The sequence below is a fragment of the Acinonyx jubatus genome, chromosome B3 (assembly GCF_027475565.1).
Source record: "Acinonyx jubatus isolate Ajub_Pintada_27869175 chromosome B3, VMU_Ajub_asm_v1.0, whole genome shotgun sequence".
Taxonomy (NCBI): Eukaryota; Metazoa; Chordata; class Mammalia; order Carnivora; family Felidae; genus Acinonyx; species Acinonyx jubatus.
Genome location: NC_069386.1, coordinates 78114742 through 78142649, shown reverse-complemented (window position 1 = coordinate 78142649; position 27908 = coordinate 78114742). Strand labels below are relative to the sequence as shown.

The window sequence follows — 27908 nt, the reverse complement described above, 5'->3', positions numbered from 1 at the left end:
GTACCTAAAGTAAAGGGCAGAACATTAACTGCCTGCAAACATAGTGATTGCTTTCTTCCTTTGGAAGCTAAGGATCTCTCTGCATGAGATTTTATTTATAAACAGTGATGTTTCTCTTACAGGAGGTTCATCATAAGGTCATCTTTTGACCAGATTGAAGCACTAAAATAATTATTGCTCTATTAGCATGCTAGATCAACGGCAGAACCATTTTGGATCTGAGCCTTCATTTGCTGAGTTAGACAGGAATAAAGTGAATATTGACCCAAGAGAAATATCCACAAAATGAAAAAAGAAGGTTGAACAATGCACACTAAACAAAATTCAGATCATTTGTGGAGAAACTATTTGAAGAATTTTGTATAAATCATACCTACGCCATTTGCTTTGAGACTAGTAAACTTGATCTGTGACTGATTATTTTCTATAGCTCATATGTAAAGAATACTTGCAGTCAGATGACTAGGTATTACTAATTCAAATGATCATACAAGAAAAACAGATTGCTTTCTGTGGTGACCTGGGAGGCCAAAACATTCAAGATCTGGGCAGTGCATTAATCATGAAATTAAAAAAAATTATATAGAGAACAAATTAGTTCATGGAGTTGTAAAACCTAGTTGCCAGGCTGAGTTACTGACTATAAGTATCACCATTTGCCTGAGAGCATAGAGGTTTGCATGAGACTGGTGGTCACTGTGGGGGTTGAATGTGTTTAAAAGGTTGCTGTGACTGTGAAGTCTGTGTTTGAGGAGCGTGTGTGTGTGTGTGTGTGTGTGTGTGTACACACATCCTCACATGAGATCTGCAGGCGTTCCATGTGGAGGATGCTCTTTGTTTCATTCAGAATCACTTGGCATTGCCATGGTGAAATCAGAAGTTTGCATTATTTGGACCATGGCTTATTGTAATATTGTTTCATCAGTAATTTTTAAAAGAAAAGTTGAAGAATAGCGTCCAAGAATTAGTTTGTGAACTTTTTCTCTCTGTGTTGCTTTATAAGCCCCAAATGGTGATACAGGCTCTCGAGTTCCATGATTATGCTTTCTTTTAAAATAAAGTCCTCTGTTTAATTTTGTAGTTCAGTGTGTAGGCAAGAGTGAATAGAATGAGACCTTAACTTGAACTGTATCCACACTTAGAAGTCACTGTCTTATTCAGATATAGTAGAAAGTTGGGGATAGTATAATAACCAGGATGTGGCAAAATATCTGGTACCTACCACCACGGTGAATGTGTATTGTGGGTGTTGGTTGAACTGTGGTCACTGGGTGTCTAAACCATATACAAGAGCCATGTAATACTGGTTACCATTTAATTCTGCCATCTCATTTTTCTTCCTTTTCTTGGCTTATTTTTTTTTCCTGCTCATCTTTAAATATGTATTCTTAACTGTCTTATTAATGTATACAATCTTTCTTAGAGAATACAAGTGTCTTGTATTTAATCTTCATCCTGTGACCCTAACATCTTTACATTTACCCTAACTTCTCTTCTCAACTTCAGTGTATTTCCCATAATCCTAAATTCTGTATTGGACATCTCTAAGCATACTCCACTGGAATTTTAAACTCAATCACTATCAGTGACTCCCACCCCCACCATATCTCGTCATACACAATCATCTGGTTGTTGAGCCCTGCTCAGTCTACTTCCTTAAATGTCTCTTTCCTTGCGTCTTCGTTCAAGCTCTGATCACAACACTTGAGGACTGTTGCAGTTACATGTGGACTCTTCTTCCTGACTCCCATCTTCTCTTGGTAATACATGCTTGACATTTCCACTAGAATTGTCTTTCTAAAACAAACATTTATTTCATCACTTAAATTTTCCTGCTACACATATTCTACCATTCCCTCCATAGAATTACTTTGTGGTTTCTTAGCATGCTGTACAAGGCCATTCAGGATTTGGCTCCAACTGGGCTTACCTCCCCCATTATTCACACCCTAGGAGATGCTGTTCCCCCAGCCGTACTTAGCTACTTACTATTCAGTGAGAAGAGCTTACCCTTTCATGATGCTATGCTTTTGTTGTAATGTTATTACTTGCTTTCACCTAGAATTCCCTTCTCACTTCTTTTCCTGTCAGTTGGGGAAGCACTTCCTCATCCTTAAGGTTGCTTCCTCTGACACAGAGTAAATATTTATTGAAAAACTGAATGAAGCTAAATCTCACCTGTTCATGGAGACCTTCTCAGAACACTCCATTTACACCTTTATTACAGCAATATTTCATAGATGATATTGTAATTACAGAATTATGTGTCTTTTTATGTCCTGAGATTGTGAGTTCCTTAAGATTAGTGCCAAAGCTTATTCATTTTCTCTTCATAGCATATAGCCCAGTGTCTGCACTTAGTAGGCACTAAGTAAATATTCACTGAGTAGTCAGACCATTAAAATTGTAGCCATTAAGTTTTGCCTCTGGATTGGTGGTGTGGATGAATCTTATTTCCAGGGCTGATATGGGTTGGCTTTGTGATCCTACAATGATTAGGTTTAAAGTGGATGGATGTTCCTCATCTTCTCATTGTGAACATTGTGAATTTATGGTGTCTGAGGAACTGGAGGGAATTCAGCAGTGCCTGTTTGGAGACCTTAGTTTTAGAAATAACCGTCACTCCTTGTGGACCAAGGTCTTTTGAGACTTGAATGTCTCTGATAGTCCACAACATAACATCAGTGCCTTGAGCACACGTTTCAGGGACTCTGAGTGTCTGTGTGCTGTGAACAGTGAGCCTCAATCCAGGGGGTTAAATTCATACTTCTAATTCAGGTCAATAAGTTTTCATTGTTGCCCCCCCCCTTTTTTTTTTACTTTTTATTTGGAAATAATTTTGAATTCACAGAGAATTTGCAAACTAAAAATAACACAGAGATCACACCTCTGGCTTTTACCCAGGTTCATCTAAATAATTTGACCCCATTTTCCTTTCCCTCATTCTCATGCTTTTTCCCCCGTGAACCATCTGAATGTGTTCCATACACACCTACTTGCATCCATCCACTGTAGTGGGTATTTCCCAAGAACAGGGTATTCTTTTATACAATAGAATATAATTATCAACCTCAGTAAATTTATCATGGATAAAATACTTTAACCTATCATTTGTATTACAGTTTTATCAACTGATTCAGCAACTTCCCTTAGAGTGTTTTTCCTCTCTAGTAGGATCCAGCCAAGGATCAGGTATTGCATTTGATAGGTTTACGTCTTTACCCTCCTTTAATGTGGACATTCCCATAGTCTTTCTTTGTATTACATGACGTTGCCTGTTGAAGAATACCATGTACTCCACCCTCTTTTCTTAGTAGAACATTCCTTATTTGGGCGTTTGATATATTCAGTAGATTTTGCTTTATCATTCTTTTCTTTAACTAATAGTTGGAGTTGAGCTAATAGGCTATCACCACATATAGAATAAATAATTATTGTATTAAAACTGTTAATATTTAATTTACTTTTAGTCAATTAATGTTGCTTATGAAACAGAAATAAAGCAGATCCTTTGAAAGGTGTTTATATTCAAAAGAAGAAGATTGAATAAACCAATTTTTAGTAAATAAATAAACTGCTTATGGTACTGCCAGAAAAAAAAGTCTACTATTGGGTTTTCACTGATACTGAAACCCAACAAAAATAATTGTATTCAAGAACAGGTAAAATTTTTGTTTTACTTTGAAATAAGATGAAGTATTTATTTCAAATGAAATATCTCAGTATTTGAAATTTTAAATGCCAAGAAGATTGAGTTCATCCATGTCCATATGTTGACCAGTGAATTGTTATTAAATCTTCAAATAAAAGCTTTTATTGTTATTTTGAGGAAAGTACTTTTTACTACAGGTGTTTATAAATTAATTCCTTGGAGAATAAAACCCTCAAGGTAAAACATGGTACATGAATATTTAGTAGATAACAAATATTTAGAATGTTTAAACGAGGAGGTAAATTAGCATCAAATTAAAGAGGCTGCTCAGGGTGTGTATCCCCACTATCGCTATCGGAGAGAATTGTGTGGTATGGTGTTTCTGTTTGTTGTTGTTTGTCATCTGTTCTGGCATCTCAGCTAAACTCATGAATTGAGAAGCAGACTGGGCTTATTTCCACAACATTCAGACCTTACTGTGCATTTACATTAGCTTACAATATGCTTCTTTTTTCTTTCCAAGCACGGGCATCTTTAATGTTCACACCTTAGGGTGCTCTGCAGTCACCGTCCACAGTGCAGTCAACTTGTCAGAGGCAGCAAGGTAAAAGCGAGACTGTCAAATGCCAGTTTTGAAAACTTTAATTTGCTTTTCTCTCTTTGTTGCTTATGATAACCTTCTGGAAACTTGAAAATAGAATTTCCTTCCCTGCCGTTTTTGTCATTTGTGTTTGGAAGTCCATTTTTTTTTCCAATGAAAAATAGTTATGTTGCCTTTTACTGAAAAGGAAATGTCTCCAAAGATCTATACCCTTTTATTTTCCTTGTTGTAATAAAGATGTTGTCTTTTCTTTCCTATTGGATTTTTGGGTGGTATTTATGAGAAGAATTAAGGAGACAGTGGCCAGGAGAAGCAGAGTAAGGTAGTTATTAAGAGCATGGACTCTGATGTCTTAAGAGCTTAGGTTCAAATATTGGCTCAGGCAGTTCACTAGCCAACTGGTCTCGGGCACGTTATTCCATCTCCCTGTTCCTCTGTATTCTCATCTGTAAAATAGGAATTATATAACTGTTGCTACTCATAAAGTTGTTATGAGGATATTTATTGAGTTGATGCTTGTAAAACCCTTAAAATAGTGCCTCGAATATAGCCAGTGGTATGTGTTTGTTGAACAAAAACATGTATCTCCCCTCCCTCAATCCTAACACACTCATCCTTTTGCTCATAGTATGTTAGTGGCAAACAATCTAGGGCTCTTCAGAGTCCTCCTTAAAGAAGCGGGGGGTACCTAATTGAAGAAGTATAGAGCAATTTTGGAATTTAATCTTCCCAAAAGTTGAAATGCATCATTTTGCCACTCATCTCTGCTTTGGCTGGATTGGGAGAAGGCATTATTGAAAGGCTAACTATGTTTACTCACTTCTGGACTTCTTACTCGTAGCATGGCTTCATTTTGATTTAGAAGGAGCCCTACTCTATAGTTCTTGTGAAGAACATTTAGTTTAAAATTTCACAGATGTCAGGTATGTAAATTTGAAAGAAAACACATTTTCAAAGTTGATCCTAAGAGACATAGGCTCATTCTTAAAACACTCATACACACAGACACACAAATCCAGCTAGCATAAAAGTAGAGTATATAAATGTATGTTTACAAAAATTATTTGGAAACCTTCAGTCTTTAAGATGTCTTAAAAAAGTTTTTTTTTTGATGTTTATTTTTGAGAGAGAGAGAGAGAGAGAGAGAGAGAGAGAGTGTGTGAGTGAGGTAGGGCAGAGAGAGAGGGAGACACAGAATCAGAAGCAGGCTCCAGGCTTTTAGTTGTCAGCACAGAGCCTGACATGGGGCTCGAACTTGCGAACCATGAGATCATGACATGAGCTGAAGTCGGACACCTAACTGAGCCACCGACTTCCCCCAAGATGTCTTTTTAAAAATCTAAATGTGGTTAGAATGAATAGTTTTTGAAGCCTAGTAGATTAGAGGTAGTTTATTTTATACTGAAGGTAGCAACAGAGAAAACATAATCTCTTGAACTACCAGGACAAGAACAATTTTAGTATGTGAAGACCATTTTTTGTAATCATAGGGTTTTAGGAAATAGATTATTTACTTTATTGAGGACATAATATGCTGAATGACAACTCTCTTAGTCCTGGTTGCTATAACAAATTACCATGGACTGTGTGGCTTAAACAACAGACATTTATGTCTCACTGTTCTAGAGGTTGGGAAGTCCACAATCAAGGTGCCCATAGATCTGGTGTCTGGTGAGAGCCCACTTCCTGGTTTGCAGATGGCCATCTTGTGTTGTAAGGAGAGAGCAAGCAAGGCCAAGATCTTTTGTCTCTTTTAATAAAGGCATTAAATGCCTTGATGGCTCTACTCTCATGACCTGATTACCTCCCATAGGCCCCATCTTTTAATACCATCATGTTGGGGATTTGAGTTTTAACATATGAATGGGGGACACAAATATTCAGTCCATAGCAACAGCTTTTATATTCCACTGAAATATAAAACTGTTAGCAAAGCTAAAGAATCCCTAACCAACCTCTTAACATAAGGCAAAGTCAGAGTCAATGTAAACCTCTGAAGATTATTAATGATATGGATGAGGATATATATATATATATTTCATAGAAAAAAGAGGTCACCCAAGCAGTTAAGGACAGTAGGTGATTATTTTTTAAAATGTTTATTTTGAGAGAGAGGGAGCATGCATTTGCACGTGAGTTGGGGGGATGCAGAGAGAGGGTGAGAGAGACTCCCAAGCAGGCTCCACACTCAGCATGGAGCCCAACGTGGTGCTCAGTCTCATGACTGAGAAATCATGACCTGAGCCAAAATCAGTAGTTAGGTGCTCAAACGACTGAGCCACCCAGGCGCCCCAAGGTCAGTAGGTAATTAAAAGAAGTTCATGTGTTGGACAGTGAATGATGCGAACTTAAAAAGCAAATAACTTTCCAAATTATTTAAAAGTGTTCATGCCTAAAATTTTTTCTATAATTATATTTTATAAATTTAATAAAAGATTTAAGCAACAGTAAATTATATATATTTTTTACAGATTTTATTTTTAAGTAATTTCTACCCCCATTTTAAGTAATTTCTACCCCAATGATGGACTTGAACTCGCAGCCCCAAAATGAAGAGTTGCATGCTCCAGTGACTGAGCCAGCGAGACATCCCAACAATAAACCGTATTTTTAAAAAAGAAAGAAAATGAAATCCACACCACTATGGTTCTATTGTGGCAGATGGTTAGTTTTTGTTTTTTGTTTCTTTTGGCTGTGGGGGTAGCTCAGGGACTCCGGCTTTCTCTCTGTGCTGATTTCTATTAACTGCTGATAAAAAGCTTCCAAGGGGAGTTTTGATTACTGACATGGCTGTGTTCTATTCATTAAATTCTTCCCTTTGTTTGTTCCTACGTTGAAGGGAGAATTTTTTTTTAATGAAGAAATGAGTATTATTAATGTATAGAACACTGGTACCACATTGAAACTGGTAGACCTAAGAGCTTTTATAATTTCTGTAGTTTACCCAGAAATAAAAATGGGGTCTGGAGTTGTACGGTATTAGAAGTACAGTCAAAAGTGTTCAGTGGACTCTGAGTTCACTTAAAGTCTTTTAGAGTACATTCATTGTTAATGGCCTAGGAAGAACACTGAGAGGAGGAGACTCTTGAGAGGTAGATGTTACATGATGCATCAGGTTGAATTCTTAGGGAATATTCCATTGCCTAGTTCTGTAAATGGCTCCAGACTTTCTAATTAAGTACAACTTGGATTATTGGTTAGGTTGTTATCAATAAATTTCTCCATATTTCCTTTTCTCATATTCAGACCTGAGTTTGTGCCAAAGGCTTGTATTATGCACTTGCATTCTCCTCTCATTGTCGTGTTTAACCTCTTGCTCTCAACAGTTTCCCTCTAGGTACTGAATTTCTGGAATGGAGAGGTGAAAATATTTTGGGAGGACATGAATCATGAAACTCTATGGTATTCATGTTAACTATGATGTACTAGCCGATTGGAAAGAAATAGCTAATTACCAGATGTTTGATTTATCTTAAATAATTTAGAGACTTCTAATGGTAGTTTTGCCATGACATAATTAATTATTGAATATTATAAGACTGTGCAGTTGACTGTGATAATTTTCTTTGATGATTAAAAGGTCACTTGATGCACATTTTTAGTAGCGTTTTAGCTTTAAAGGTAGTGAGAAATCTCTGAAAGAGAGCTTGGAAGAAGAGCAAGGAAGTTAGAGTGGCCACTGATTTGAATGACACATTTTAGAAAACTAGCTTTTAAGAATCAGCAGAAAACATTTTGCATTGATTATCTATGTTCAACCACACATTTTGTCATCTTCCTTTAGACGGATACGTATTTAAATATTAAGCCATCCTTTCCGCTGCTTATATAGTGACACAGTTCAGGTTGGCTCTTAATCTATATTTTGCTTAGTCATTAATATTTTTGCATGTAGTGAATTAAATTTCATGAAATATAATTAGCTTAGTTTCAAGTGTTAAGGAATCAATGATGGAATAGAACAGAGGCAAGGTTTTTGTGGTGAGTAGATACAAAGCTGTGTCTGTGCTGGTGCCAGCAATGGAGGCAGCAGGGAATTGCCGAGGGGGCACACAGCCAGCCTGAGATCCAAGCCTATACCGAGTGGAGAGGGCGTTGATAGCCTTTGAGAAAGTGTATCAAAGTCTGGTGTGTGGACTGTGGTTAGGGTACATGCATACCTTAGAGGTAAGCTGGTTGGGACCTGAAGGCCCAGGATGGGAGAGGGAAAAGCCCAGTTCTTCAGTGCACTGGCACAGTCCTGAGCCGAGGAATCCATAGGAACTTGAGACTGCCAGAGCAAAACTAGGGCACCATGAGCAAGGAGACATTGATAGGCAGCCAACACTGCTCTCCTGCCTCGGGAGGTTTCTTAAGTGCTTTTTGTTAGACTCCCGGGCTCACAGCTTGGCTAGATGAAGACTCAGTAATTTGCCACACCTGGCAAACCCTGACACGGAGTTGCTGGCATATCCACATCTGACTGGTGCTGACAGTGATTAATTACGTAGTAGTGGAGCACGGTACAGTCAAGTGAGGTCGTGAGCAAAGTGCTGTTTTATTTGTGGTTCCTCCCCTTCTACCTCGATATTTTAACTCTAAAATGAAGCTGAAAGGGAATTTAGCTAGTGAAGAGAAAAAAGCTGGGTTGGGGAAAAGTCTGTACATATCCATTCATTAATTCAGTCTTTCATTCAACAATTTTTTTTTGAATGCCTTAGTATGTAATTCCCCGAAGTGAATGAATATTCATTTATCTTTGAAATTCAAATTCCATTTTACTAATGAACAGCTCAGTGTTTTAACTAGAGGTACAGAGTTAGCAGCGGCAAGATTAATTTGGATCCCAAGCCTCTTTGTTTAATCAGTTCTTCAGGTCTTTGTAAAGTCCTGGCTTGAACCAAAGGTGGGTTTATCTTGGCTATGAATGCTGTCTGGCTGAGCCAGAAGTAGTAATTGGATGCATAATATATATTGAGTTGGTGCTAAGCACTTGAGAGGTCAGAATGGGATCAGGCTGCCATAGTTGATATAAATTGCTAATAACTCTAGAATATTTCCAGTGTGCTGGGTTCCATGGTGTTGAGTCTCTTCTATTATCTTACTTAATGCATTCTAAGTAGAATTAGGTGTCCTTTGAACAGTCTGTATCACCCAGGCCCTACAGACAGGGCCACCCCCTTTCCCCTAGGACTGTGACAAGATTGATCCCCATTGGGCATTTGCTCATGTACACAGTCCTAAGAAGCAATATAGAATTCTCATTTGGCTCAGGTCCTTGGGAACTCAGTCTGGAGAATTCAGATTCTCCCTGTTATACTTTTAATTTTCTTAGCATGTGCCAAGCAAGATGTTTTGTCTTATGTATATAAAAATTAAGTAACTGTACCAGCATCAAAAAAACACTTTCAGTTGTAAATGGTACCCAAAGCAACTTTCTGGGTTCAGCAACTTAACATTTGAAAGTTGATTTTGTGCTACTCAGTACACACTTATCCCCCTTTTGTGATTAAAGGCATACTTTTGCATAGGCCACTTTGGTTTCTAGAGGATTTTTGTAGTTTCTAGATTGTGTGTTTTCATTTTATCTTAAGTAGATAAGAGACGTTTTAACAAGAAATATAGCTGAACACATTCCTCTTGATAGTATAGCATGAGGTTAACGTGCTGACTGCAGAATTTGTATTTGAGCTAGTTATTTAAAGAATTGTTCTTTATGTCATAGCAAAGTCAAATTACATTCAATTTAATGTTATGAATATATTGGTAATGATGGCCTGTATGCTGGTTTTTGTCCATTTGATAGGCCTTAGATCTTTTTAAAATTGAGATAATTACAATATACAGTTGTGAGAAATAGTACAGAGAAATTCCTATACAGTGTACATGGTTTCTCCTGATGGTAACATTTTGCAAAACTGAAGTAGAATATCATGACTGGGGTCTTGACATTGATGCAGTCCACCTTTCTCCAGTTTTACTCAGATTTTCCCAGTTTTGTGTGTGATTCATTTATGGGTTCTTTTTTTCTTTTTTGTATTTTTCTATAAAACTAAAATGTGGAATACATAATGAATTTGTGTGTCATCCTTGGGCAGCCGTCATGCTAATATCTCTTTGTTCAATTTTGGTGTATATGCTGCAGCAGAAAGCACAGGCCCATGGACTTGGGTTTCTTATGAATCAGGGCTGGCTTCTTGGGCCTGTGACCAGAGCATTCAGTTAATGCTGTCTTGAAGTCCTTAGTCTTATGTTCGAATTTGTGTTCTGTAAGTGAAGTCTCATGGGGTAATGGAGCCTGCCCCAGCACTGGGATAGTAGGTTCTCTTCTGCTTTCAACTGCTTGCTCACACACGTCCTAGGGCCTCAAGGACCTGGCCTCTTCCTTCATGCTCCTGATCCACAGCTGCCGCAGTCTTCAGTACCTGGCAGGGATGTGGTGGGCTCTAGAGCAAGAGCCCAGGACATTTCAGGACTGGACATTGATGCGGTTGTCCCCATCCCACAGTGTCACAATGATGCCTCATTGGGGTGAACTTCTCATCTACCCCAAATTAGGTACCTGATATTTCCTTGTGTAGGAAATTGCAGTGCCCCTGGGGATGGGTTGGGGTGCTGTGCTTTTGGGAAGGGAGATCCCTGACTTGACTTTCCTTCCCCTAGTAGCTGCACAGAGCATTCCTCTGCAGCTGGAGGGAGAGGAGACTCAGTATCTAATGGGTGGGCAGTTTATGTGCACATGGGGGCAAATGTGGGCTGGTACCCCAGCTCTGCACTCACTCTGCAGGTAACCCTGTGCCCTGAGGGGGTCACACACAACATTGACTAGCAAATAAACAATACCATGGCAGCTTGAGAGAGAAACTGCAGAGGGAAGGAAAAATCTTGGTGTTTTACTACCTCTAATGGAACTTTTCCTCTGCCTTTTGAATACGGGGCCCCACATTTTCATCTTGCACAGGGCCTGCAGATTATGTAGCCCATTCTGATAGGCATAGTGTTATCTCCAGCAATCATTTACTATACACAGTGCCCACTTGTTTTCACTGCATCATCCTATATTTGCTTCAATTTCAGTGACATAATGAGAAGATATTCAGTGAGACTGTGTGGGGACTAGAGCAGCACAAAACCCATAATGATATAAATATGTGGTGGAAAATTACAATAAAACCCTTGCATCTTCCACTTTAATTTTGCCTCAAGGAAATGGCAAAATGCCCAGCTGGCAATAACCAGCTCCAAATGAGCTGCCAAAACTGCTAGGTGCTGAAATATATAGTTTGTTGCTCTTCCCCATTTTGGTGCTTGACTATAGGTTTTGAGGTTGGTGTTTCAAAGCCAGAACAGGTGCCTGCCACCTGGAAGCATTTTCTTAAGTGCCTTGCTAATAGCAACACAATGAGACCTATTGAAGTGTATTTTTAAATAACACTGAAGCTGCTTTACATGTGTATACATGTCTATTGAAATACAATCATAAATAGGCCTAAAATGTTTTCATCTGGAATTCAAAGGGATATGATTTGTGTCTTGGAACAATAAAGGATTCTTGTAAAAAGGAACATGCTGATGGAAAACATTTAGATAAAATTAAAACATTTGAAAAGTTTGTAAATGTGGGTTGAAGCACTAACATAACAAAATTAGACTGCTTCACCTTAGAACCCTCCAGACGGAGGTGCCTGTAAATATCAGACAGCAGTGTGAGTGAGGGTGAGGTGATGATGAAGAATTAAGTACAGTCGTTATGACAGGTTTCCATCTAGGAGGCCAAGGGACCCTTCTTGTTTCGTTTGAGAAAATCACCTTCATTTTTCTGTACTTGTAAATACATTTACACATCACATCATTTCTGGATGCTGAAAGGCAGTTCCTTGTCTCCAGTTAAGGGTTTTCTTTTCCTTTCAGCTAGTGCTCGAGTTTTCCGTGAGGTCTCCGCACATACATTGTTTTAGGGATCAGTGAATGTCAGAAGTTTCCGAGGTCAGTTTTTGTTTGAATGCTTGTCTGAACAATCTGAACTGTTTCCCGGTGCTCATCTAACCAAACAGCTACTTTGTTTATAGTTCTGCCTGACCTGAGGTATACTCTGCATAATGTGCTAGCTGTTTTCTAACTCAGACTACATAATTCAGACTGGGTCGAGGGACATGAGGTGCAGACAGTCAGGGTTCCTTGAAATCTAGGATTAATAAGAATGCACTTTCATCATTAGTGTCACATCCTACTCTCTCTCCCAGCCCGATTGCTAGATCCCTAAATAAGAGCAAGAAAGAAAACAGTCAAACAAACAAAACCAACTAAGAAACCCCCTGATTTAACAGTCTTCTCTTCTCCCTACTCAGTCTTACAAAGTTGCTAATTAGAAGCAAAATATCCAAACAATCCTGTAGGAAGAAGAAAGAGACCCAGCAGGGGACACAGATAATCTGTAAATTAGGTAATTAGTATAAGAATAATTATGACTTTGTTGTCTTTGAGTGCTTTTTAGTGTATTTGGTGCAAGTAAACTGTTCAAGTCCTCCTGTGGTTGGTGAGATCCGAGATTTGACCTGCTTTCCTCTCCATTTGACCTGCTTTCCTCTCCCGGGTGTTTATTTGCCAAGCAGATTGGTCTTCATTCAGGCATCTACGTCTGCGTGGGTGATGCCTTGGTTTTCACAGTACACTCTTATAAATCTATTTTTTCTTCAAACATCATCTTCATTTTCTAAATTTTCCTTTCTCTAGCTTGTTCTCAATTCCTATCTTGCCCTAACTTTTACATTTTCCTCTCTCCTCTCTGTTGCGTATTCCCCTCCGTTGGCACCTCACCAGTACTGTACTTTATCACCTTGTGGTGATTCACACATCCTGTCAACACTGAAATGTGCTCATGTTCCAGAGATCGGAGGCAGTGCTCTGGGGCCAACTGGCGGGGCTTGCCTCCTGGTTCCACCACTCACCAGCCTGCAACCTTAGCTTATTTCACTTCGTTTTCCGCATCTGTGAAATGGGGATGATTATAGAGTTTTTCCCTCATAAACTTGCTGTGCAGATTAAATGAGTTATTCGGTATTACATACTTAGAAGAATGCTTGGCACATAGTAAGTACTTAACAAATGTTAGCCATTATTAATTTCTGTTTAACTCAGTTATGTGGCCACTGAATCACCTTATTAGTGTTTTATTAATACCCTAGATAACTGGGGTTCCTTGAAATACATTTGGAAAATGCTGCTCTTCAAGGTAAGTCTAGTGTTGCCATTTTTTCAAGTCATTTTCCAAGGAGGGCAGTTTCAGGTGGAAATTCTAGAAGTGGAATCTCTCTTATGGTCGGATACATCTTCTGTAAGCATCTTTCCTCAGCGGGCCTGCCCTCTGCTTGCTGTTTCTCCTGATGGAACAGTAATGTATTCTGACATCTTGCTATCTCAGGTATGGTCTGTTAGCCAACAGCATGGACATCACCTGGGAGCTTGTAAAAGTGAAGATCTCAGGCCCCACCCCAGACCAACTGAATCAGAATCTGCGTTTCAACAAGATCCCCAGCTGATTCATAAGTTTGAGAAACATTAGACTAACATTTCTGGGAGTGGAGCACCCAAATTCAGCTCTAGGGAAATAGGGAGAAATCAACCTAAATTCTGTTTTACAATACATAATATTGACAACTTCTGTAAGCATAGCACTTTAAACCCTATGTGATTTCCTGGAAAACCTCTATTGGCATTCTCTTGGGTAGTAATTGTTATCGATTAATGTCATGATTAAAAGTGTAGCTTAGGTCTACTGGGAGCTTTAGCTCATTGAAAGGGAAAAAAAAAGAAAAAACCCAACACCCTACCTCATTGATCCCAAGCCCTCAGTCAGTCATTCTTACCTTTTCAGAAAACACTTCAGATAAATAGCAATAATCTTAGCAGTGAGAGTTTTGTCTCAAGGGATAATCGTTCCAACAATGACTTGCATTGATTAAGTTCATTGCTTTTTAACTGTTCACTTTGTTGCTGTGGTAACTCTGTTTTAAAAATTAGGATGCATTTTCTTAGCTGGAATTGAGGATGGGGAGGGTAACACAAAGAAGCACATTTGGGCTTCTAGTGCTGGTTGGGTCCTTGCTAATAGTCGTGTGTTCTTGACGTGTTCTGAACATTGCTTTGTTGAAACCAAGCTCTGGTAAGGGGAGGCACTGATTATGTTTAAAGGCACATACAGAAGGGTCAAGCTGGTAGTATTATTCATAGTATCTCTGTCAGGTATCAAGAGAGGACCCAAAGTGTTAGATTATTAGCTGGAGAAGTTAGTTTTTTGGACACTTTTATAAACCATGTACAATAGTGTTATTAGATTGTTGCCTTGCCTTTTGCATACCTCTGTCTTTATGGGTGGGTGGAACATTTGGACAAGCTCCAGGTTGTTGTGGTTTTGGAGGGGGAAGACTCAGCTTGCTAGATTGAATTTGGACTTAGGAACCACTAAATGGACTGTAGGTATTCATTCAGCTCCCTCAGCTACCATGTGTTCTTCATAATTGCAATCATAAATATTAATTTAAAAAATAGAATTTACTGGAATTTCCATAACATTTACTGCCTCTTCATAAAGCATGCAACAGAAATATAAGACTGGTATCATCTGTCTTTCATACTTTGCCTTACTAAAGTAATCTTCCTCAAATGTAATTCAGATCATGTCTCTCCCTTACTGAGAATTCCCTCGTACCTCCCATCACCCCCCGGACAGAGCATGACTCATCAAGGTTCTGACCATTTCCTATGTGTACCTGGAGTTCTCCACTCAACCTGGAAAAATACTTGGCCTCTTCCTGAACACTTCATGCTTTCTGAAGCCTATGGACTTCTGACCATCCGGTTCCTCTAACCTGCATGACATTATAGTCCCTTATCGTGGTACTCCCTTCTCTGCCTGGCATCATAGCTTTAAGACTCAGCCCGACGATATCGTGTCTATGGAATCTTCTCTAACCCCACAGGTTGTTTACTTTGTGTGTTCATACTTGTATCATGACATTTATTGTGTCGGATTAGTGAGGGTTTTCCAGAGAAACAGAACCAGTAGAATATGGGTATGGGTGTGGTTGGGGGCTGTGTGGGGACATGTAGAAAAAAGTTTATTTCAAAGAATGGGCTTATGTGAATGCAGGGGCTGTCAAATCTGGAATCCAAAGGGCAGAGAACTGGTACTGCAGTCATGGGGCAGGATCTGGTCTTCCTCAGGGAAACCTTCGTTTTGCTCTTTACGTCTTTTTACTCATTGGATGTGATCTACCCAGATTATTGAAGTTGATCTCCTTACTTAAACTCAAGTTATTGTAGATATTAATCACATCTATAAAATACCTTTACAGCAACATATATATTAGTGTTTGATTAAATATCTGGGTACTGTAGCCTAGCCAAGTTGACACAGAGAACTATCCATCATATATGGAGTAGTGCAGTTGTTGATGTAGCTGTATTTTCATCTTAGGACTGTGAGCTCTCTCAGTCAGAAACAAACATTACCTTTAAATAACTAACACATTATTTTATAAACAAAAGGTAATATTTCTACCATTTAGATGTATTAGTCCTTAAAATCTTGGGTCAGTTTGCCCATGATTTGAATGAAGCTTTCCACTGATACTTTGCTAATAGTTTTAAATGAAGTGAAATAGAGGAAACAGTATACTTATGAACAATAATTTATATATTATATGTTGGTAGAAATTCATTATATGCCTAATTATTAAATTTGCAAAATTTGGGTACAACAATGAAAGAAAAAGATCTGTGGAAAATTTGAGATTTAGTTTGTTTTAAAATTAAGAAATCTGTATCATTATATGTAAATATATGCTATTTTGATTTTCACTCAGAAAAATCCTTAGTATATGTAATAAGTACACTTGCTTAACAAATATTCAGTGTCATTTTTTTTCCATGCTGTCTCACCACTGAAAAGACAGTTTCCTTATTTTGATGCTATCTTTATATTACAGGTTTTTTAAAATATAGCTCAAAACTCTTTTCCTTCATGAAAATTCCAGGATTAATTAGTATATTTTACATTGCTTTTTTCTTCTTAATATTTGTGCTTCCGTTTCCTCTTTTTAAAAAACTTACTGATATGCTGTTACATAACTTTTAAACATCATTTTACGTTAATTGTTTGAGTCTCTTAATATCACTCTTTGACGCCTGCACCTGGGTTCACTATTTAAGACCAGATTCCAGTTGTCTAGCTTAGCCTCCTTGTGTTTACTGCTACCCTATATTGGCTTTTTTTCTGTGGCACGTGTATTTCTCTCAGTGGCATTTGTTGAACTCTGAACCCCTAACCATGGAGTACACATCAGCCTTTGCGGGTCTTCTACCTTTCACACCCCATCAGATGTTCAGTGAATTCTAAGGATTGTCTTTTCCTGAGGGTCTTACCTTCACATCCTCTGTTTTTATTTCAACAACCATCTTCCCAACTTGGATTATTCTCACCTCCTATGTAGTAGATTCTTGCAGTAAACTTCATGGACTCCCCCCTCAAAGATACCTACATGCTATTAACAAGTTAATTATGCTAATATAGTTACTATTTTGATATTCACCAGCTCAAAAAAAAAAATCGGTGGCTTCCCATTGCCAGTGAAAAACCAAAACAAACAAATAAACAAAAAAAAACCCAAAACCAAAAAAAACCATTTTCTAATATGGTCACTTACTCCAAATGGCCAGTTTACGTTTATAATTTTCTTGTTCAATCTTTCTATGTATGGACATCAAAACTGAACTGTTCTAATCAATATGTATGTTGTGTTTCCCCATCTTTGAACCTTAGCTATGCTTTTGTCTCCATCTGGAATGGTCTACTCACTAGTATTTCTGCCCAGTAAAATACGTCCTGCCTTCTTTGTGCTGATGCTGCTGGATCCTTTCAGCTTTCAACATACAGATATGACTCAAAGACCAACATTGGGAAGGACTACAGAGAAGGCAGTCACACATGGCCTGTCCAGTAGGTCTGTCACGTGACTGGTTCATTGAGGTGCAGTTTTTGGTGCTCTCATTTTATGCTCTAAAAATGTTGTTTTTTTTCCTTTCTAACCAGAGTCACTATAGTTCCTAGAAGATAAACCCTAACTAATAAAACACAAAAAAATTTTATGAACTAGAATGCCTATTTACCAGTTCACAGTGAATGATCCACAACAAGACATCTGCAAAGCAGAATCAGTAACTGGAGAGTTGGTGAACTGGCCCAGGGTGGAAATATAAGGAATTGGTTGGTCTTGAAGGATATTCCATCTAGATTGTGGGAAAACCTCATTGCTTTATTAGGTCACTTGATAAGGTTCTTTTCCTTAGATAATTTGCTATAAACAGTAGTGGATCTTCAGGTTCTGATCGCTTATCCGTCCTTCCAACGGACTGAATTACACTTCTCCTTTACATGTTCCATTCCAATAGTGTCATTCTAAAGATACCACTTTTTTTTTTTAAAGTTTAGCAACACTCTATCCTTACCAGTTAATTTGGAAGGTAATCCAGGTCTACAAAATCACATTTAGATCCAGCCACAGAGTTAATCTCATATGACATGTGTTTGGGTTTGACCCTTCATGGTTTCATGTGTTTGAACTTACACCAGAATTCTTAAATGGCTTTATGCATTAGATACAGTCACTTCTGCACCTCTTTCTTATTCATATTATGGTTATTTGCAAACTGGCCTTATTTGCTACATGACAGGTCTAACTAGCTTGAAAGCAGGGACTATTTTTTCTTTATTTTCATTCGTTTTTTCTCTAGTCTCAAATATGATGACTTTGTTCTTTCTAAAAGTGAACTTGACATTCATTTCTTCATTTACTTGTTTATTCTTTTTTTCCCCTTCCTTCCTTCCTTCATTCTTTTCCCCTCACTCTCCTTTCTCCCTTTCCTCCCTTGTTTCCTTCTTTACTTTGTTTCTTCCACACACAGTTATGAGACACCTACTACGTGTCAGGAATATATTAATGTCTGCTAATCAGTTATAAAATACATACACACTAATAGTATAGTACTATAACTCACTGACTGCACTAAGTTCTTTGTCAAATCTGTACAATACCAACAAAAGGTAAGTCTGAATACTGTTTCCTTTTTTTTTTTTTTTTTTTTTTTTTTTTTGTTGCAAATAAACATACTGAGGTTCAGAGAAGAAAACTGACTTTCTTAAAATCACACAGTTTGCGAAACAGCTGGGATTTAAGCTCAGGACTGTTGCTTCAATTTGTTTTTTCCCTCTTGTTTATTGGTGTTCCCTCTTGTTTATTGGAAGCACCTTTATGGTTTAAGGTACTGTCATAATTAACTGCCAACTTGGCTAGACTGAGGTGTCTAGTTGTTGGTTCAACACTAATCTGAGTATTGCTGTGAAGGTATTTTGTAGCTGTGGTTTACATCCACAACCAATTAATTTTAAATAATGTGGGTGGGCCTTACCCAATCAGTCAAAGGCCTAAAGAGCAAAAAATTGAGAAGAAATGTTACCTCAAAAATGAAGCATCAGGATTCCTGGTTGGCTCAGTCAGTAGAGCATGCGACTCCTGATCTTGGGGTTTGAGTTTGAGCCCCATGTTGGGCATAGAGATTACTTAAAAATCAAACCTTAAAAAGAAAAAAAAAGAATGCAACATCAACTCCTGCTTGAGTTTCCAGCTTGCCTGTTGGTGCTGTGATTTTGGACTTGCTAGCCTCTGCACTCACATGAGCCATTTTTTATATATATAAACACCCATACATATACTATACACACATTTGGGTTTTGTTTCTCTGGAAACAAAGATTGATTGGCTGATTGATATAGCTTCTGACAATTAAATTGACAGTGGTATTATACAAAAAAGTGTTTATTGCATTATCTTAAATTTCCAAATTAAAGCAATGTTTTTTTATTTAATTTTTTTAATGTTTATTTTTGAGAAAAGACAGAGCACAAGCGGGGGAGAGGCAGAGAGGGAGACACAGAATCCGAAGCAGGCTCCAGGCTCTGAGCTGTCAGTGAGCCTGATGTGAGGCTTGAACTCACGAACTCTGATTGTGAGCTGAAGTTGGATACTTAACTGACTGAACCACCCAGACGCCCCTTAAAACAATGGTTTAAATTTAAAATCTATATGGCATACAGTAACTTTTTAAAAATAGGTACAGTTGGTACCAGTGGTCTTAATCAGGTAGGGAGTAAGTATGGAGAGGGAAGGAAAGGGATGAGGGATTGGACTGTTTTCCAAAATGACTGAAACAGAGAGAAACACCCTGAAGATATTCATGTGATACCTGTTCAGGGAAACATTTATACATTTAGTAAAGAGTTTCTCTCAAGAAAATTTATCAATGACAACAACAAAAACCTGGTTTTTTTTTCGTCTTCTATTTGATGTTGGCATTTGTCTATATGTATATTTTGTAGCGTTCACAATTTTACGTTAGGGTTTTTTTTTTAAATTTTTTAATGTTTGTTTATTTTTGAGAGAGAGACAGAGAGACAGAGCATGAGCGGGTGAGGGGCTGAGAGAAGGAGACACAGAATCCAAAGCAGGCTCCAAGCTCCGAGCTGTAAATACAGAACCTGATGTGGGGCTTAAACTCATGAACCACAAAATCATGACCTGTGACCTGAGCTGAAGTCAGACGGCCAACTGACTGAGCCACCCAGGCACCCCATGTTAGGCTTTTTAAAAAATAAGCTTATGTATTTATTTTTGGGAGAGACAGAGACAGAGAGAGAGCAGGGGAGGGGCAGAGAGAAAGGGAGAGAATCCCAAGCAGACTCCACACCATCAATGCAGAGCTGGATGTGGGGCTTGATCCCATGAACCATGAGATCATGACCTGAACCGAAATCAATAGTCCGATACTTAACTGACTGAGCCACCCAGGCTCTTTGGGTTTTATGAGGTACAACAAATCATATATTCTCCTGAGACATGGTCTTTCCAAATAAGAAGACACTGAAAAGGAAAAAGAGTAGTGAATTTAGGATTGCAGTAGAAAAGTAATTTCATTGTTAGACTCAAAGTCATTATGGTCAGTCCATAGACATAAAGTTTCTGTTTCTTTGTTTACTATAAGTCAAAGATAATATTCTAATAAACCCCAAAATCTAAAATACAGACTTTTGTTCAATAGAAATGTACCAAATCTAAGGTCAAAATTTTAAACAAATGTGAATACCTGCTTTACTCCCCCTGCTGCTTCTCCTTGGGATGGTATAGCACATTGAAATTGGTTGGAAATACACAATTCGTGGTAGTAATGTTCTAAAAGTCACTTCAAACACTGAATTAACAGGTATTGAACCATTCATTGCTCCTAGGGGAAATACATGGTTGGTTCCTGTGAGCCTCTGGTCACATTTTTTCTACTGATCAATACATAATCTTGTTTATGTGTATTTCTGTTTATTTAAAAAATATTTTTTAGTGTTCATTCATTTTTGAGAGACGAGTGCAAGTGGGGGAGGGACAGAAAGAGGGGGACACAGAGTCAGAAGCAGGCTTCAGGCTCTGAGCTGTCAGCACAGAGTCTGATGCGGGACTCGACTCCGGAGCTGTGAGATCATGACCTGAGCTGAAGTCGGATGCTTAACTGACTGAGCCACCCAGGCGCCCCTGTGTATTTCTGTTTAAAGACACCTTATTTAATATATTCATGGCCAAAGGTACTATTACACGTGCTTGATCTAACCCACGCATTTTCTCCATAAGGCTCATCAAAGCCTTCTTACAATTAGGAACACCAGACAGTGCTTCAGTATTATGCTTGGGGACCATTTTAAAAAACAAAATCACCAATGAGAAGCACAAAATACAGAAAAGGTGGCACTTAATAGACTAAGCAAAGTACTTTTGTTTACAGTATGAGATCTGAAGCCAGAAGGAAGATGTCAGCTGTGGGTGTGCGTGTTGGGCAACTCAGAAATTTTGTCACTCTGTGAATGACCCTGAAAGCACCAGGGATGTTGATTTGGGGGTTACAGATGCATTTTAGCCAGTGGGTGAATTCAAAAATACAGAAGCCACAAGTAATGAGTATCTACTGTAAACAGTTTGGGTCTTTGTGGAAGATACATATATTTGTAAGTGGATAGCCTCCTGTGAAATCACTCTGTGACAGAGTGCAGTGCTGACAAAGTTGTGCAGCTACTAAACATTTTATGTTCATTTGCAAGATTCTTTATTAAACATTTTTAATCTTGCTACTGTATTCTTTTAGGAAGAGAAAATAAATACCATAAATAAACCTCCAAATATGGCAATAGGCTTTCCTCAGGAAATCCTGAGCATTTCAGGTGTTTGTTTTGAACTACCGGCATGAGTAATAAGATCAACACAAATGAACAAGAAATAGAAATCCAAGCAAAGGAATTTGTCATCTTTTCCAAAATATTAGTGGAGAGCAGTTTGTTTTCTTTCACCAAGATTTACAAAGTCAGTTCATTAACATGTCACGTGTTTAGCCCATGTTAAAACAATTACTTGTTTAATTGAGGTTTTCACCTTTTGATGATTTTTATCATATTGAAATTTGCCAAGAAATTAGCAAGTCTACAACTCCAATTCTTGCAAACTGTTTGTGTACTTTTAGGTTGATGCCAATCCTTCAATTCTTTATTTGTGAAACACTTAGGCGCAAATCCCTGTGCTTAAAAGTCATGAATTAGAAAACCAGCTTTTCTTGGCTTAAGCAGCTGCCACATCATGGAGGTACCCCCACATAAAAAGAGGAGTAAAAGGGACATTTCATTTATAGGTACTGAAACAAAATTAGGACTCAAGGGCAGAGGTGGTAGGTAAGCTCAACTACTGGTGAAATTTTTTTTTTTTTTAATTTTTTGATGTTTATTTTTGAGAGAGACAGAGCATGAGCAGGGGAGGGGGAGAGAGAGAGAGAGGGAGACACACAATCTAAAGCAGGCTCCAGGCTCTGAGTTGTCAGCACAGAGCCCAACGTGGGGCTCGAACTCACAGACCACGAGGTCATGACCTGAGCTGAAGTCAGACACTCAACCGACTGAGCCACCCAGGCGCCCCTGGTGAAATTATTAAAAAAATAAGAAAAATATCAAAAAGAATCTGTGACATGGAGGATGATTTGAATATTTTATTGTATTTCAACCACTAGGTCACTGCACACTGAAAAAGGAAAGGGTGGGTTATTTCTTTTTGTTGAAAAGATATCACAAGCTACTTTTCTTAGCCATATTATAAATTAGAATGGGAGAAAATAGATATATATTATAGCAAGTGGAATTTAGTTTTTACCAGTGGAAGGAGACCCTACCGGAGGACTTTGGTGATGAATATTTATAACCTGAAATACATATAAGAAGTAAATGAGAGAAATTAGCATTGGCAATAATCATATTCATATAGTGACACTCTGACTTGGAGAGAATTATATTAGGTAGTCAGAAAACTTAAGCCTATTGCTGCTTGAAATTATGTATATGTGGATCCCTAATGTTCTGGGCTTGAATTTGAAAGACTCACTCATCAAGATTTTTAGACACATTATATTTGCTTTTGCAAATTAGAAGCTCCAACCACAGATGCAAGTGTACATTGCCATGTGTGGAATTAATGCTTCAGACAGCTTATGAATATGTATGTGTATTTCGGTGGCACTTCTGCTACATAAGTCTGAAAAGCAGTGGCAAGTGGGCGTAACTGCGTGGAGCTGCATATTGCTGTCAGGAAAGTGCAATTCTCAAAGAAAAAAGATTATAAGGGCAAGTTTTCATTTCAGACATGTCTTCAGAGACAAAATTTTCCAAAAGAGAAAAGCTGATATTTGTCCATTTTAATTAAATTAAAATTTCTGTTGACATTTTCAAAACATAACAACTTGGAAATGGTCTGAGGACAACGCTCTGTATTTAAGTGTGCCTACGTCTTCATGCCGGTTTCAGGAATGCCTTAAGTATTAATGTGAGGTGAGATTTGGATGATAGTTGGTTCTGTCGTTACAGGTGTACCTGTTTAAATGTTTCTGTTACTGTTAAATGAATTGGTTGAGTTCAGCTTAAATTTTAGTGTAAGGTTTAGTTTTTATACGTCACCTGGATTTTGATTTTAACCAGTGATTACCTCAAAACTGTGCTTGTTTCAGCAAGGAAATGCAAAGTTAGTGGTAGTACAGTTGCAATCTCTTCCGCCTTATGGTCCCCAAAGCCTAGGGTATGGCACCTGGGAGAGTGGGGAGGAGGAACAGGAAGAATGACGAGACCCGCTGTGCTTGCAGTGGTGTCGTCTCTCCAGTAGTGGGTCTGCCTGAGTTTCCTGGGCTCAGTGGGACAAAGGGTCTGTACCATTTGAATTACCCATTATGGTGCATGCAAAGTGGCCTCTTTCATAAAAGTTTTAAGTATTCTTATGTTTTATTAATTTTTTAAATGTTTATTTATTTTTGAGAGAGAGAGTGTGAGGGAGAGAGCAGCAGGGGCAGAGCAGAGAGAGGGAGACACAGAATCTGAAGCAGGTTCCATGCTCTGAGCTGTCAACACAGAGCCCAATGTGGGGCACGAACCCACGGACCGCGAGATCATGACCTGAGCTGAAGTTGGAAGGCTAACCGACTGAGCCACCCAGGTGCCCCAAAAGTTTTAAGTGTTCTGAGAAACCTTGTTCATTGATGTGGCTAAAGCAGGATGAGATATTATATATGTATATTTACATACATTATATACTCTAACAGTACAGTTCTGATACTTCACATATTTAAACCATTCCTTTCAGAGCACATTTTGAACATTAAACTGAACTCGTGATAATAACATCACCCCTACAGTTCTATTTTGTTGAATTAAATTCACAACATTTGACCAGTGAATACATACCAAAGAGGTTTTTATTCACCACTTACATAAAATTTGTTTACAAAGCATACTGATGTCCTTCCTAACAGACCACCTGATACAGCGTTGGTTTTTGACCTGTTCTCAGAATAGTGACCATCAGTACCCATTACCCTAGTATCATTTATGAAAGGGAAAAGAAAAATTGACTGTTGCTTTTTATATGCATTAGAATCCCTGTATATTTAAATCACTTTGAAAATAGGGCTGTCCTAATTGAGGATCAAGTTTTCTAGACAAAAGTATTTCCCTCTGTTTATTTAGCTCAGGTCGTTATTTCTCAATGGCTTTTTCTCATGAGACCTTTTGATTGGATTAGGGGAATATGTTGTTTGGGAACTTTATAAATAATTAATTGTTACAAATTTTCACTTGTAGAAACAACCAAAAAAAACCCTCTGGCCTCTTTACCTCTCTTGCTTTTGCAGCCATTCTTTGTTGCCCTTTGCATTGAAACTCAACAAGTCTGTACTTGTCTCTACTTCTCCTTTGGTATCTCTTAAAGGTACTTTAATCACATTTTTTGTCTGCACCACTCCATCAGCGATCTGATTAGGTTCAACAGTGGCCACCAAAGTTCCTCCATCCATCAGTCGTTGTTTGGTCTTCATCTTACCTGACCTACCCAGCAGAGACAGCCCCTCTACCCGGATGCTCATCACTCACTTGTCTTTTTCTTTAGTCCTCTCTTCTCTATTTGCACTTACTACTGGAGATCTCATTCAGTCTCATGACATTAAATATCATTTATAGGCTGATGACGGCCAAATTGATGTCTTTATACCAGAACTTTCTCCCAAACATTCAATTTTCCTTTTTCCCAAGTTGTAGGAATTTCTGGCTCTACATCCAGAAATTTTAATAGACCAGTTTTGCATCTTCCTCCAAAAAGAAAAAGCCATCTATAAGATGATAAATAAAGATGCAATTTAAAAACTTTGATATTGTTGTAATTAAACATTCACTTTAATTTCCCTGTTCAGGAGTTGAGGAATTTACTTCAGATATACAAACTAGAATCACTCAATTCAGGAAAGCACATCATACACGTTTAAGTGATTTTTATGCATACTTGTTGATTGCTATTTCATATTTAAGGTTATTTACCTAACAAACTAATTCATGCCAACATAATATACTATGTAATCCTATTGGGAGATATCATTTAGCCAGAGAAATCATTTGCTTGCTTAGAAGTGTTACAAATATGCATATCACTGTTATTTATATATCAATGGATGAAAGAAGAGTGTAGCATTTATAATTAAGTCAGAAAAATACATACTAATATGACCAGCTAACACATTGAAAATGATTTTAGTAAATTATGTTTGTTTTGCTTGTCTTCTTTTGTAAGTGTTATTCTTTTTGCTTATCTACCAATAAAAAGTTAACTGTTTTAACCAACTTTAAAGTTGAATTTTGTAACTTAAATATGCAGTTCACAGCATACTGCTTATATTGTTAGGCTTTTAAAATGTCCAAAATGATAATAATGAGCATCCTAGAACATTTTGTGTTCTGCTAAGTATCTTAAATGATTGTTTTAATACCTAGAGTTTGGCAGTATTCCAAATTATCGTATTTATCATTCTTACCTAGTCAGTTTTGCTGTAGTTTCCCTCTGGAAAAGACCTCTGATTTGAAGGCAGTTTCAGACAGCTTCATTTCAGCCATAAAGTCACCAAAATGTATACCCTTTCCTAAGTTACACTACTGCTGCTCATGGTGAGGAAAGGACAAAGATTCCAGAAATGTCTTTTAGAATTTATTATATGAAACTTAGGTGAGAATATAATGGGAGCATGAGTGATCTAATAACACAGTGTTGCAAAACTGAAGTAATACAGAGGTGGATAGACTTTTATATCTCATGTGATTAAAAACAGGAAGACATATTTGCTGCATAAAAGAGATAAAAAATAAATGTATTTAAATATAGTTATTTATATAATTTATATTTATATATTTAAATATAAATAAGTAAAGATATATAAATATATAAATATATTTATTTAAGTAAATAAATATATTTAAAATATATAAAATGGAAGAAAAACATAAAAATGGACAAAGGGTGACATTTAATGCTTTTTGTATTTAGATTCTCAATAAATTTTTCAAAAAATTTTATTGAAGAATAATTGGCAAACAATATTGTATTAGTTTTAGGTGTACAACCTAGTGATTTCATGTTTATATACATTTGCAGAATGGTTACCCCAGTAAGTCTAGTTACCATTTGTCACCATATATAGTTTTATATTATTGACTCTGTTCCCTATGCTCTACTTTATGTTCCCGTGACTTATTTTTTTTAATTGAATATTTGTACCTCTTAATCCTCTTCACCTGTTTTGCCTACCTACCCATCTACCTCCCCTCTGGCAATCATCAGTTTGTGTCTGTATCTATGAATCTGTTTTTCTTTTGTTGGTTTGCTTTGTTTTTAGATTCCACATATAAGTGAAATCATACAGGATTAGCCTTTCTGTGTCTGACTTACGTCACTTAGGTTATTTCTTCTTTATGGCTGAGTAGTCTTCCACTGTGTATATATACCACATATTTATCCATTCATTCAATGGATATGTGGGTTGCTACCATATCTTGGCTATTGTAAATAATGCTGCAATGAATATAGGGGTGCATATATCTCTTTGAATTCGTGCTTTTGTTTTCTTTGGGTAAGTACCCTGTATTGCAATTTGGATCATATGGTAGCTTTATTTTCAATTTTTTGAGGAACCTCCATACTGTTTTCCATTGCCGCACCAGTTGAAATTCTCACCAAGAGTGCGTGAGGGTTCTCGTTTCTCCACATCCTCACCAGATGTTATTTCAGAGTCTCAGTAAATTTAACGGCACTGTGAGCTATTGATACGTTTGGTGACTAGAAAATTGATATGGATGTCATTTTGCGAATTAATGAAAATGTGTAAGAGTGATATTCAAAGGATAATATTCACAGAATGAAAATACATTTCAAAAATACATTTCATGTAAATGCAAACAGAGATATCAAAGTTGAAAGGAAAAATCTTCAACTTAGTAATATTACAGAAATGCAAATCGGTGTGCATACCACAGTCTGCTAACTTATTAAATAACTAAAATTATAAATCCATCTTAGGTGAGTCTATAGGGACATGTGCAAATTCACACAAGGAGAAACTGGAAGAAATTGTCATTATATTGAGAGGGCTACAACTGTGGCCATTTCTTTGATTCTCTTATATGGCTTCTGTTTCTGAGGCTTCTCTTCAAGAGAATGATAACAAAATAAAATACCGTGGCAGAGGCAGACAGAGAAGTATCTTTTTAAAAAAATATTGATTTATGAATATATAATGTAGGTTGATGAACAACTATGTTCAGAATAGATAAGTAAATCACTGTGCAGCATTTTATCTCCATGATGATTATAAATATCTAGTAATCTGTATGTAGAAGGGGAATGAAAGGAATAGGCCAAGAAGAGGTTACCCTAATAATTGATAATTGATAGATTTTATTTAGTGAAGGAGGAACCTTATAGCTTTGTTTACTTCAGTAATTTAAATTTCAGGTTGTTAATAATCGTTGCATATTCATATTTTAAAAAGGAATACAATAGTTTTATATACTAAAGGATATTCTACTGTATACCATAATATATAAGTCATGGCCCTTATTCTATGTGAATAAAATTAAAACCTGAAAATAGTCTTTTTGAAATTCTGAGCCCCTTTGTAAAAAATCAGCATGTTAACCTTAAATTACAAGTTGGAATTGAACCCAAAACATCTGTTAATATA

The 27908-nt window shown here is 37.4% G+C and overlaps 1 protein-coding gene and 1 non-coding gene across 3 annotated transcripts in view; one reads left to right on the top strand and one right to left on the bottom strand.

Moving 5' to 3' along the window:
- The window catches only part of PRKD1 (protein kinase D1), a 327764-nt gene that overhangs the window by 101783 nt on the left and 198073 nt on the right, over positions 1 to 27908 (top strand). The window lies entirely within an intron of this gene.
- Positions 10286 to 10387, bottom strand: LOC113601608 (U6 spliceosomal RNA). The gene has a single exon (XR_003422901.1). It is a non-coding gene; the product is annotated as a U6 spliceosomal RNA (small nuclear RNA).